Source organism: Anomaloglossus baeobatrachus, unplaced genomic scaffold (assembly GCF_048569485.1).
Source record: "Anomaloglossus baeobatrachus isolate aAnoBae1 unplaced genomic scaffold, aAnoBae1.hap1 Scaffold_885, whole genome shotgun sequence".
In the NCBI taxonomy this organism is placed as follows: Eukaryota; Metazoa; Chordata; class Amphibia; order Anura; family Aromobatidae; genus Anomaloglossus; species Anomaloglossus baeobatrachus.
Genome location: NW_027445278.1, coordinates 50934 through 61147, shown reverse-complemented (window position 1 = coordinate 61147; position 10214 = coordinate 50934). Strand labels below are relative to the sequence as shown.

Genomic DNA, 10214 nt, shown 5'->3' with positions numbered 1-10214 from the left:
ATAGATCCCTTTTGGACAAAGTGGATTCACCTGCTGCTGCAGTGACCACAGGTGTGATAACATCTAGAATTGGCATCTGGTGCGATCTCTCCGCTTCCACTCCAAAGAAAGTTACCTGTTTATTCCTATCATGCATTGGTTTTTGGGGTTTTCTTTGAGTAATGATGATCTCTTTAGTAGTCTGTTGGCGCCCTCTCCTGGAGGAATAGTTTGCTTGCTCTTGGACATTCTAAAAGAGAGGTCATGATAGACATTGAGCTTCTGAGCTCAATTGGGGACAGTCATGGGTGATGAATGTTTGCAACCTACTGCGAAGCCTCATACCGCAATATAAGGAACGTCAAATACTAAGAAAGGGCGGCCTATGAAAGAATTACTACTTTCAATAAGTACACTTAAACGGCTAATTGGGAATAGAAAAACTGTAAAAAGCCCTCTGAGAAAGCCCCCCTCTAACCTTTGATAGTAAGCTTTTCTGTAGTCTGCCTGTTGATGTATTTTCCGTTTGAACTGTGCACAACATGAAGAGACGGAACACTGGCGGCTTGTCACAATGCCCCCCGATGACATCACAATAGCGCTGCTGCCTAGAAAACAAGCTGCGCAGAAGAAGTTGTTCTTTGGGTGGGAGGGTGGGCTAGTGGAAGGAGGGGGCAATCTCTTTTTTTCCCGGGTGGTAGGGGGATGACAGGAGAAGGGAAGCGGGTGGTGAGAAAGGTACAGAGGGCAGGGTTTGGGGGCTGGGAAGGAAAGGGAAAAGATTAGGGTTTGGGGATGATGAAAGGGCTTTCTACGGGTAAGGATGGCAAAGGGTGGCAGTGACGGAAAGTCAGGCAACCTGTCCTGTCCGTCTTTTTGTATCGTGAATTGGAAAGACTGCAAGGGGGAGGGGAGTTGCTTGCGCCCTAAAGGAGGAGTTATTCAGATTCATTGCAGTGGGCGGCGGCTGCAAAACGCACCATTCTTCTTGTTTTGGCTCTGCAAAGCAGCCTTTTCAAGGGTTGGCTTGGGTGACAAAATGTCTTGTGTAGGCGTGGGTTTGTCTCCCTCTCGCTCTCTCTCCCTAAGATGTGTCCGGCATAGGCCAGGGTGCCACTCGAGGCCCAAACCAATTCTGGTTATCGCTTCTCGGCCTTTTGGCTAAGATCAAGTGTAGTATCTGTGAGGCTCGGCAGATGCAATGCACACTGGAAGGTTGCGCTTGCTAGTACTCTTGATGTATAGTATATTCATCTAGAGGAAAACATGGCCCTACCAGGATCGAGGCTATTAGACTGAGTAAGTGTGGGGGCTATGGTGCAATGTGCCCCAGGACTGACGACCCTGGAGTGAGTCTGAGCTTGCTGGCTTGGGACCCCGGCGAGCCTTGGGCTCTGTAGCACACCGTACCTTGCCCTTTCATACTTTCTGAGCATATTGCTCTATCCCGGCCTTCTGGCTAGGAAGGGAAATTTTTATAATCATGGTCGGAGGTCCGTTCAGCTTTGGGCTGAGAAACCAACACCCGGTTGGAGGTCCGGGTCAGCTTCGGCTGAGAAACCAACACCCGGTTGGAGGTCTGGGTCAGCTTCGGCTGAGAAACCAACACCCGGTTGGAGGTCCGGGTCAGCTTCGGCTGAGAAACCAACACCCGGTTGGAGGTCCGGTTAGCCTTGGGCTGAGAAACCAACACCGGTTGACGGTCCGGGCAGTTTCGGCTGCGAAACCAACAACTAGTAGCTCTCTACTCCACTTGGGTAAGATGCCTGGGTGGACGCTGGGAGCAACGACAAGGCTCAACCAGGCTTCGGCTTGGGGGAGCACCGAAGATCCCTGACCCTTGCTGTGGCCTTCTGGCTCGGAGGGACGGGGTTGATTTTTGGGGACCCTCTCCTCACGGAGGGGTCCACACGAATCCTAGCCTTTGCACTGTTTTTGGTGTGACTTCGGTCATGCATTTTTTGCGGTGCTTTGGAAAGCTTCATTAAATCAAAATCTGTTCTTATCAGTTTAATATCTGATACGTCCCCTATCTGGGGACCATATATTAAATGGATTTTTAGAACAGGGAGATGGAAAAAGAGCTTGCTCTGTCCACTCCACGCATTGACCTGGTATTGCAGTACCTCCAGGAACGGTGCACCCCTTCTTAACCCAGTTTCCAAAAGCAGAACTCAATTCACCTGATTCATATTAGCCCGATTTAATGAATTGGAAGAAAGCATACGTCTTCATATGCACCTCAATTTGGCCCATTCACTTTTCACACTTCCTCCTTTTGTTTTTTATCTTTCACACTTTTGACTTTCTTTATTCATCCAAATAGCAAACTCATCACCACTCAACCTGACCAACTCGGCTATGTCCCCGTGCTGCAGTTCTCTGTCTTATCTAGATCATTTGCAATTGAATGGAATAGATCCCTTTTGGACAAAGTGGATTCACCTGCTGCTGCAGTGACCACAGGTGTGATAACATCTAGAATTGGCATCTGGTGCGATCTCTCCGCTTCCACTCCAAAGAAAGTTACCTGTTTATTCCTATCATGCATTGGTTTTTGGGGTTTTCTTTGAGTAATGATGATCTCTTTAGTAGTCTGTTGGCGCCCTCTCCTGGAGGAATAGTTTGCTTGCTCTTGGACATTCTAAAAGAGAGGTCATGATAGACATTGAGCTTCTGAGCTCAATTGGGGACAGTCATGGGTGATGAATGTTTGCAACCTACTGCGAAGCCTCATACCGCAATATAAGGAACGTCAAATACTAAGAAAGGGCGGCCTATGAAAGAATTACTACTTTCAATAAGTACACTTAAACGGCTAATTGGGAATAGAAAAACTGTAAAAAGCCCTCTGAGAAAGCCCCCCTCTAACCTTTGATAGTAAGCTTTTCTGTAGTCTGCCTGTTGATGTATTTTCCGTTTGAACTGTGCACAACATGAAGAGACGGAACACTGGCGGCTTGTCACAATGCCCCCCGATGACATCACAATAGCGCTGCTGCCTAGAAAACAAGCTGCGCAGAAGAAGTTGTTCTTTGGGTGGGAGGGTGGGCTAGTGGAAGGAGGGGGCAATCTCTTTTTTTCCCGGGTGGTAGGGGGATGACAGGAGAAGGGAAGCGGGTGGTGAGAAAGGTACAGAGGGCAGGGTTTGGGGGCTGGGAAGGAAAGGGAAAAGATTAGGGTTTGGGGATGATGAAAGGGCTTTCTACGGGTAAGGATGGCAAAGGGTGGCAGTGACGGAAAGTCAGGCAACCTGTCCTGTCCGTCTTTTTGTATCGTGAATTGGAAAGACTGCAAGGGGGAGGGGAGTTGCTTGCGCCCTAAAGGAGGAGTTATTCAGATTCATTGCAGTGGGCGGCGGCTGCAAAACGCACCATTCTTCTTGTTTTGGCTCTGCAAAGCAGCCTTTTCAAGGGTTGGCTTGGGTGACAAAATGTCTTGTGTAGGCGTGGGTTTGTCTCCCTCTCGCTCTCTCTCCCTAAGATGTGTCCGGCATAGGCCAGGGTGCCACTCGAGGCCCAAACCAATTCTGGTTATCGCTTCTCGGCCTTTTGGCTAAGATCAAGTGTAGTATCTGTGAGGCTCGGCAGATGCAATGCACACTGGAAGGTTGCGCTTGCTAGTACTCTTGATGTATAGTATATTCATCTAGAGGAAAACATGGCCCTACCAGGATCGAGGCTATTAGACTGAGTAAGTGTGGGGGCTATGGTGCAATGTGCCCCAGGACTGACGACCCTGGAGTGAGTCTGAGCTTGCTGGCTTGGGACCCCGGCGAGCCTTGGGCTCTGTAGCACACCGTACCTTGCCCTTTCATACTTTCTGAGCATATTGCTCTATCCCGGCCTTCTGGCTAGGAAGGGAAATTTTTATAATCATGGTCGGAGGTCCGTTCAGCTTTGGGCTGAGAAACCAACACCCGGTTGGAGGTCCGGGTCAGCTTCGGCTGAGAAACCAACACCCGGTTGGAGGTCTGGGTCAGCTTCGGCTGAGAAACCAACACCCGGTTGGAGGTCCGGGTCAGCTTCGGCTGAGAAACCAACACCCGGTTGGAGGTCCGGTTAGCCTTGGGCTGAGAAACCAACACCGGTTGACGGTCCGGGCAGTTTCGGCTGCGAAACCAACAACTAGTAGCTCTCTACTCCACTTGGGTAAGATGCCTGGGTGGACGCTGGGAGCAACGACAAGGCTCAACCAGGCTTCGGCTTGGGGGAGCACCGAAGATCCCTGACCCTTGCTGTGGCCTTCTGGCTCGGAGGGACGGGGTTGATTTTTGGGGACCCTCTCCTCACGGAGGGGTCCACACGAATCCTAGCCTTTGCACTGTTTTTGGTGTGACTTCGGTCATGCATTTTTTGCGGTGCTTTGGAAAGCTTCATTAAATCAAAATCTGTTCTTATCAGTTTAATATCTGATACGTCCCCTATCTGGGGACCATATATTAAATGGATTTTTAGAACAGGGAGATGGAAAAAGAGCTTGCTCTGTCCACTCCACGCATTGACCTGGTATTGCAGTACCTCCAGGAACGGTGCACCCCTTCTTAACCCAGTTTCCAAAAAGCAGAACTCAATTCACCTGATTCATATTAGCCCGATTTAATGAATTGGAAGAAAGCATACGTCTTCATATGCACCTCAATTTGGCCCATTCACTTTTCACACTTCCTCCTTTTGTTTTTTATCTTTCACACTTTTGACTTTCTTTATTCATCCAAATAGCAAACTCATCACCACTCAACCTGACCAACTCGGCTATGTCCCCGTGCTGCAGTTCTCTGTCTTATCTAGATCATTTGCAATTGAATGGAATAGATCCCTTTTGGACAAAGTGGATTCACCTGCTGCTGCAGTGACCACAGGTGTGATAACATCTAGAATTGGCATCTGGTGCGATCTCTCCGCTTCCACTCCAAAGAAAGTTACCTGTTTATTCCTATCATGCATTGGTTTTTGGGGTTTTCTTTGAGTAATGATGATCTCTTTAGTAGTCTGTTGGCGCCCTCTCCTGGAGGAATAGTTTGCTTGCTCTTGGACATTCTAAAAGAGAGGTCATGATAGACATTGAGCTTCTGAGCTCAATTGGGGACAGTCATGGGTGATGAATGTTTGCAACCTACTGCGAAGCCTCATACCGCAATATAAGGAACGTCAAATACTAAGAAAGGGCGGCCTATGAAAGAATTACTACTTTCAATAAGTACACTTAAACGGCTAATTGGGAATAGAAAAACTGTAAAAAGCCCTCTGAGAAAGCCCCCCTCTAACCTTTGATAGTAAGCTTTTCTGTAGTCTGCCTGTTGATGTATTTTCCGTTTGAACTGTGCACAACATGAAGAGACGGAACACTGGCGGCTTGTCACAATGCCCCCCGATGACATCACAATAGCGCTGCTGCCTAGAAAACAAGCTGCGCAGAAGAAGTTGTTCTTTGGGTGGGAGGGTGGGCTAGTGGAAGGAGGGGGCAATCTCTTTTTTTCCCGGGTGGTAGGGGGATGACAGGAGAAGGGAAGCGGGTGGTGAGAAAGGTACAGAGGGCAGGGTTTGGGGGCTGGGAAGGAAAGGGAAAAGATTAGGGTTTGGGGATGATGAAAGGGCTTTCTACGGGTAAGGATGGCAAAGGGTGGCAGTGACGGAAAGTCAGGCAACCTGTCCTGTCCGTCTTTTTGTATCGTGAATTGGAAAGACTGCAAGGGGGGAGGGGAGTTGCTTGCGCCCTAAAGGAGGAGTTATTCAGATTCATTGCAGTGGGCGGCGGCTGCAAAACGCACCATTCTTCTTGTTTTGGCTCTGCAAAGCAGCCTTTTCAAGGGTTGGCTTGGGTGACAAAATGTCTTGTGTAGGCGTGGGTTTGTCTCCCTCTCGCTCTCTCTCCCTAAGATGTGTCCGGCATAGGCCAGGGTGCCACTCGAGGCCCAAACCAATTCTGGTTATCGCTTCTCGGCCTTTTGGCTAAGATCAAGTGTAGTATCTGTGAGGCTCGGCAGATGCAATGCACACTGGAAGGTTGCGCTTGCTAGTACTCTTGATGTATAGTATATTCATCTAGAGGAAAACATGGCCCTACCAGGATCGAGGCTATTAGACTGAGTAAGTGTGGGGGCTATGGTGCAATGTGCCCCAGGACTGACGACCCTGGAGTGAGTCTGAGCTTGCTGGCTTGGGACCCCGGCGAGCCTTGGGCTCTGTAGCACACCGTACCTTGCCCTTTCATACTTTCTGAGCATATTGCTCTATCCCGGCCTTCTGGCTAGGAAGGGAAATTTTTATAATCATGGTCGGAGGTCCGTTCAGCTTTGGGCTGAGAAACCAACACCCGGTTGGAGGTCCGGGTCAGCTTCGGCTGAGAAACCAACACCCGGTTGGAGGTCTGGGTCAGCTTCGGCTGAGAAACCAACACCCGGTTGGAGGTCCGGGTCAGCTTCGGCTGAGAAACCAACACCCGGTTGGAGGTCCGGTTAGCCTTGGGCTGAGAAACCAACACCGGTTGACGGTCCGGGCAGTTTCGGCTGCGAAACCAACAACTAGTAGCTCTCTACTCCACTTGGGTAAGATGCCTGGGTGGACGCTGGGAGCAACGACAAGGCTCAACCAGGCTTCGGCTTGGGGGAGCACCGAAGATCCCTGACCCTTGCTGTGGCCTTCTGGCTCGGAGGGACGGGGTTGATTTTTGGGGACCCTCTCCTCACGGAGGGGTCCACACGAATCCTAGCCTTTGCACTGTTTTTGGTGTGACTTCGGTCATGCATTTTTTGCGGTGCTTTGGAAAGCTTCATTAAATCAAAATCTGTTCTTATCAGTTTAATATCTGATACGTCCCCTATCTGGGGACCATATATTAAATGGATTTTTAGAACAGGGAGATGGAAAAAGAGCTTGCTCTGTCCACTCCACGCATTGACCTGGTATTGCAGTACCTCCAGGAACGGTGCACCCCTTCTTAACCCAGTTTCAAAAGCAGAACTCAATTCACCTGATTCATATTAGCCCGATTTAATGAATTGGAAGAAAGCATACGTCTTCATATGCACCTCAATTTGGCCCATTCACTTTTCACACTTCCTCCTTTTGTTTTTTATCTTTCACACTTTTGACTTTCTTTATTCATCCAAATAGCAAACTCATCACCACTCAACCTGACCAACTCGGCTATGTCCCCGTGCTGCAGTTCTCTGTCTTATCTAGATCATTTGCAATTGAATGGAATAGATCCCTTTTGGACAAAGTGGATTCACCTGCTGCTGCAGTGACCACAGGTGTGATAACATCTAGAATTGGCATCTGGTGCGATCTCTCCGCTTCCACTCCAAAGAAAGTTACCTGTTTATTCCTATCATGCATTGGTTTTTGGGGTTTTCTTTGAGTAATGATGATCTCTTTAGTAGTCTGTTGGCGCCCTCTCCTGGAGGAATAGTTTGCTTGCTCTTGGACATTCTAAAAGAGAGGTCATGATAGACATTGAGCTTCTGAGCTCAATTGGGGACAGTCATGGGTGATGAATGTTTGCAACCTACTGCGAAGCCTCATACCGCAATATAAGGAACGTCAAATACTAAGAAAGGGCGGCCTATGAAAGAATTACTACTTTCAATAAGTACACTTAAACGGCTAATTGGGAATAGAAAAACTGTAAAAAGCCCTCTGAGAAAGCCCCCCTCTAACCTTTGATAGTAAGCTTTTCTGTAGTCTGCCTGTTGATGTATTTTCCGTTTGAAACTGTGCACAACATGAAGAGACGGAACACTGGCGGCTTGTCACAATGCCCCCGATGACATCACAATAGCGCTGCTGCCTAGAAAACAAGCTGCGCAGAAGAAGTTGTTCTTTGGGTGGGAGGGTGGGCTAGTGGAAGGAGGGGGCAATCTCTTTTTTTCCCGGGTGGTAGGGGGATGACAGGAGAAGGGAAGCGGGTGGTGAGAAAGGTACAGAGGGCAGGGTTTGGGGGCTGGGAAGGAAAGGGAAAAGATTAGGGTTTGGGGATGATGAAAGGGCTTTCTACGGGTAAGGATGGCAAAGGGTGGCAGTGACGGAAAGTCAGGCAACCTGTCCTGTCCGTCTTTTTGTATCGTGAATTGGAAAGACTGCAAGGGGGAGGGGAGTTGCTTGCGCCCTAAAGGAGGAGTTATTCAGATTCATTGCAGTGGGCGGCGGCTGCAAAACGCACCATTCTTCTTGTTTTGGCTCTGCAAAGCAGCCTTTTCAAGGGTTGGCTTGGGTGACAAAATGTCTTGTGTAGGCGTGGGTTTGTCTCCCTCTCGCTCTCTCTCCCTAAGATGTGTCCGGCATAGGCCAGGGTGCCACTCGAGGCCCAAACCAATTCTGGTTATCGCTTCTCGGCCTTTTGGCTAAGATCAAGTGTAGTATCTGTGAGGCTCGGCAGATGCAATGCACACTGGAAGGTTGCGCTTGCTAGTACTCTTGATGTATAGTATATTCATCTAGAGGAAAACATGGCCCTACCAGGATCGAGGCTATTAGACTGAGTAAGTGTGGGGGCTATGGTGCAATGTGCCCCAGGACTGACGACCCTGGAGTGAGTCTGAGCTTGCTGGCTTGGGACCCCGGCGAGCCTTGGGCTCTGTAGCACACCGTACCTTGCCCTTTCATACTTTCTGAGCATATTGCTCTATCCCGGCCTTCTGGCTAGGAAGGGAAATTTTTATAATCATGGTCGGAGGTCCGTTCAGCTTTGGGCTGAGAAACCAACACCCGGTTGGAGGTCCGGGTCAGCTTCGGCTGAGAAACCAACACCCGGTTGGAGGTCTGGGTCAGCTTCGGCTGAGAAACCAACACCCGGTTGGAGGTCCGGGTCAGCTTCGGCTGAGAAACCAACACCCGGTTGGAGGTCCGGTTAGCCTTGGGCTGAGAAACCAACACCGGTTGACGGTCCGGGCAGTTTCGGCTGCGAAACCAACAACTAGTAGCTCTCTACTCCACTTGGGTAAGATGCCTGGGTGGACGCTGGGAGCAACGACAAGGCTCAACCAGGCTTCGGCTTGGGGGAGCACCGAAGATCCCTGACCCTTGCTGTGGCCTTCTGGCTCGGAGGGACGGGGTTGATTTTTGGGGACCCTCTCCTCACGGAGGGGTCCACACGAATCCTAGCCTTTGCACTGTTTTTGGTGTGACTTCGGTCATGCATTTTTTGCGGTGCTTTGGAAAGCTTCATTAAATCAAAATCTGTTCTTATCAGTTTAATATCTGATACGTCCCCTATCTGGGGACCATATATTAAATGGATTTTTAGAACAGGGAGATGGAAAAAGAGCTTGCTCTGTCCACTCCACGCATTGACCTGGTATTGCAGTACCTCCAGGAACGGTGCACCCCTTCTTAACCCAGTTTCCAAAAGCAGAACTCAATTCACCTGATTCATATTAGCCCGATTTAATGAATTGGAAGAAAGCATACGTCTTCATATGCACCTCAATTTGGCCCATTCACTTTTCACACTTCCTCCTTTTGTTTTTTATCTTTCACACTTTTGACTTTCTTTATTCATCCAAATAGCAAACTCATCACCACTCAACCTGACCAACTCGGCTATGTCCCCGTGCTGCAGTTCTCTGTCTTATCTAGATCATTTGCAATTGAATGGAATAGATCCCTTTTGGACAAAGTGGATTCACCTGCTGCTGCAGTGACCACAGGTGTGATAACATCTAGAATTGGCATCTGGTGCGATCTCTCCGCTTCCACTCCAAAGAAAGTTACCTGTTTATTCCTATCATGCATTGGTTTTTGGGGTTTTCTTTGAGTAATGATGATCTCTTTAGTAGTCTGTTGGCGCCCTCTCCTGGAGGAATAGTTTGCTTGCTCTTGGACATTCTAAAAGAGAGGTCATGATAGACATTGAGCTTCTGAGCTCAATTGGGGACAGTCATGGGTGATGAATGTTTGCAACCTACTGCGAAGCCTCATACCGCAATATAAGGAACGTCAAATACTAAGAAAGGGCGGCCTATGAAAGAATTACTACTTTCAATAAGTACACTTAAACGGCTAATTGGGAATAGAAAAACTGTAAAAAGCCCTCTGAGAAAGCCCCCCTCTAACCTTTGATAGTAAGCTTTTCTGTAGTCTGCCTGTTGATGTATTTTCCGTTTGAACTGTGCACAACATGAAGAGACGGAACACTGGCGGCTTGTCACAATGCCCCCCGATGACATCACAATAGCGCTGCTGCCTAGAAAACAAGCTGCGCAGAAGAAGTTGTTCTTTGGGTGGGAGGGTGGG

General features: G+C 48.9%; 4 non-coding genes and 4 pseudogenes across 4 annotated transcripts; all 8 read left to right on the top strand.

Moving 5' to 3' along the window:
• Positions 1–1120: 1120 nt before the first annotated feature.
• On the top strand, positions 1121–1247 carry LOC142289043 (U2 spliceosomal RNA; annotated as a pseudogene).
• Positions 1248–1931: 684 nt separating this feature from the next.
• Positions 1932–2127, top strand: LOC142289026 (U2 spliceosomal RNA). The gene has a single exon (XR_012749597.1). It is a non-coding gene; the product is annotated as a U2 spliceosomal RNA (small nuclear RNA).
• A 1387-nt stretch (positions 2128–3514) lies between these two features.
• On the top strand, positions 3515–3641 carry LOC142289042 (U2 spliceosomal RNA; annotated as a pseudogene).
• Positions 3642–4325: 684 nt separating this feature from the next.
• LOC142289025 (U2 spliceosomal RNA) lies at positions 4326–4521 on the top strand. Its single transcript, XR_012749596.1, has one exon. It is a non-coding gene; the product is annotated as a U2 spliceosomal RNA (small nuclear RNA).
• Positions 4522–5910: 1389 nt separating this feature from the next.
• Positions 5911–6037, top strand: LOC142289040 (U2 spliceosomal RNA; annotated as a pseudogene).
• A 684-nt stretch (positions 6038–6721) lies between these two features.
• LOC142289024 (U2 spliceosomal RNA) lies at positions 6722–6917 on the top strand. The gene has a single exon (XR_012749595.1). It is a non-coding gene; the product is annotated as a U2 spliceosomal RNA (small nuclear RNA).
• A 1386-nt stretch (positions 6918–8303) lies between these two features.
• Positions 8304–8430, top strand: LOC142289038 (U2 spliceosomal RNA; annotated as a pseudogene).
• Positions 8431–9114: 684 nt separating this feature from the next.
• On the top strand, positions 9115–9310 carry LOC142289022 (U2 spliceosomal RNA). The gene has a single exon (XR_012749594.1). It is a non-coding gene; the product is annotated as a U2 spliceosomal RNA (small nuclear RNA).
• Positions 9311–10214: the final 904 nt, after the last annotated feature.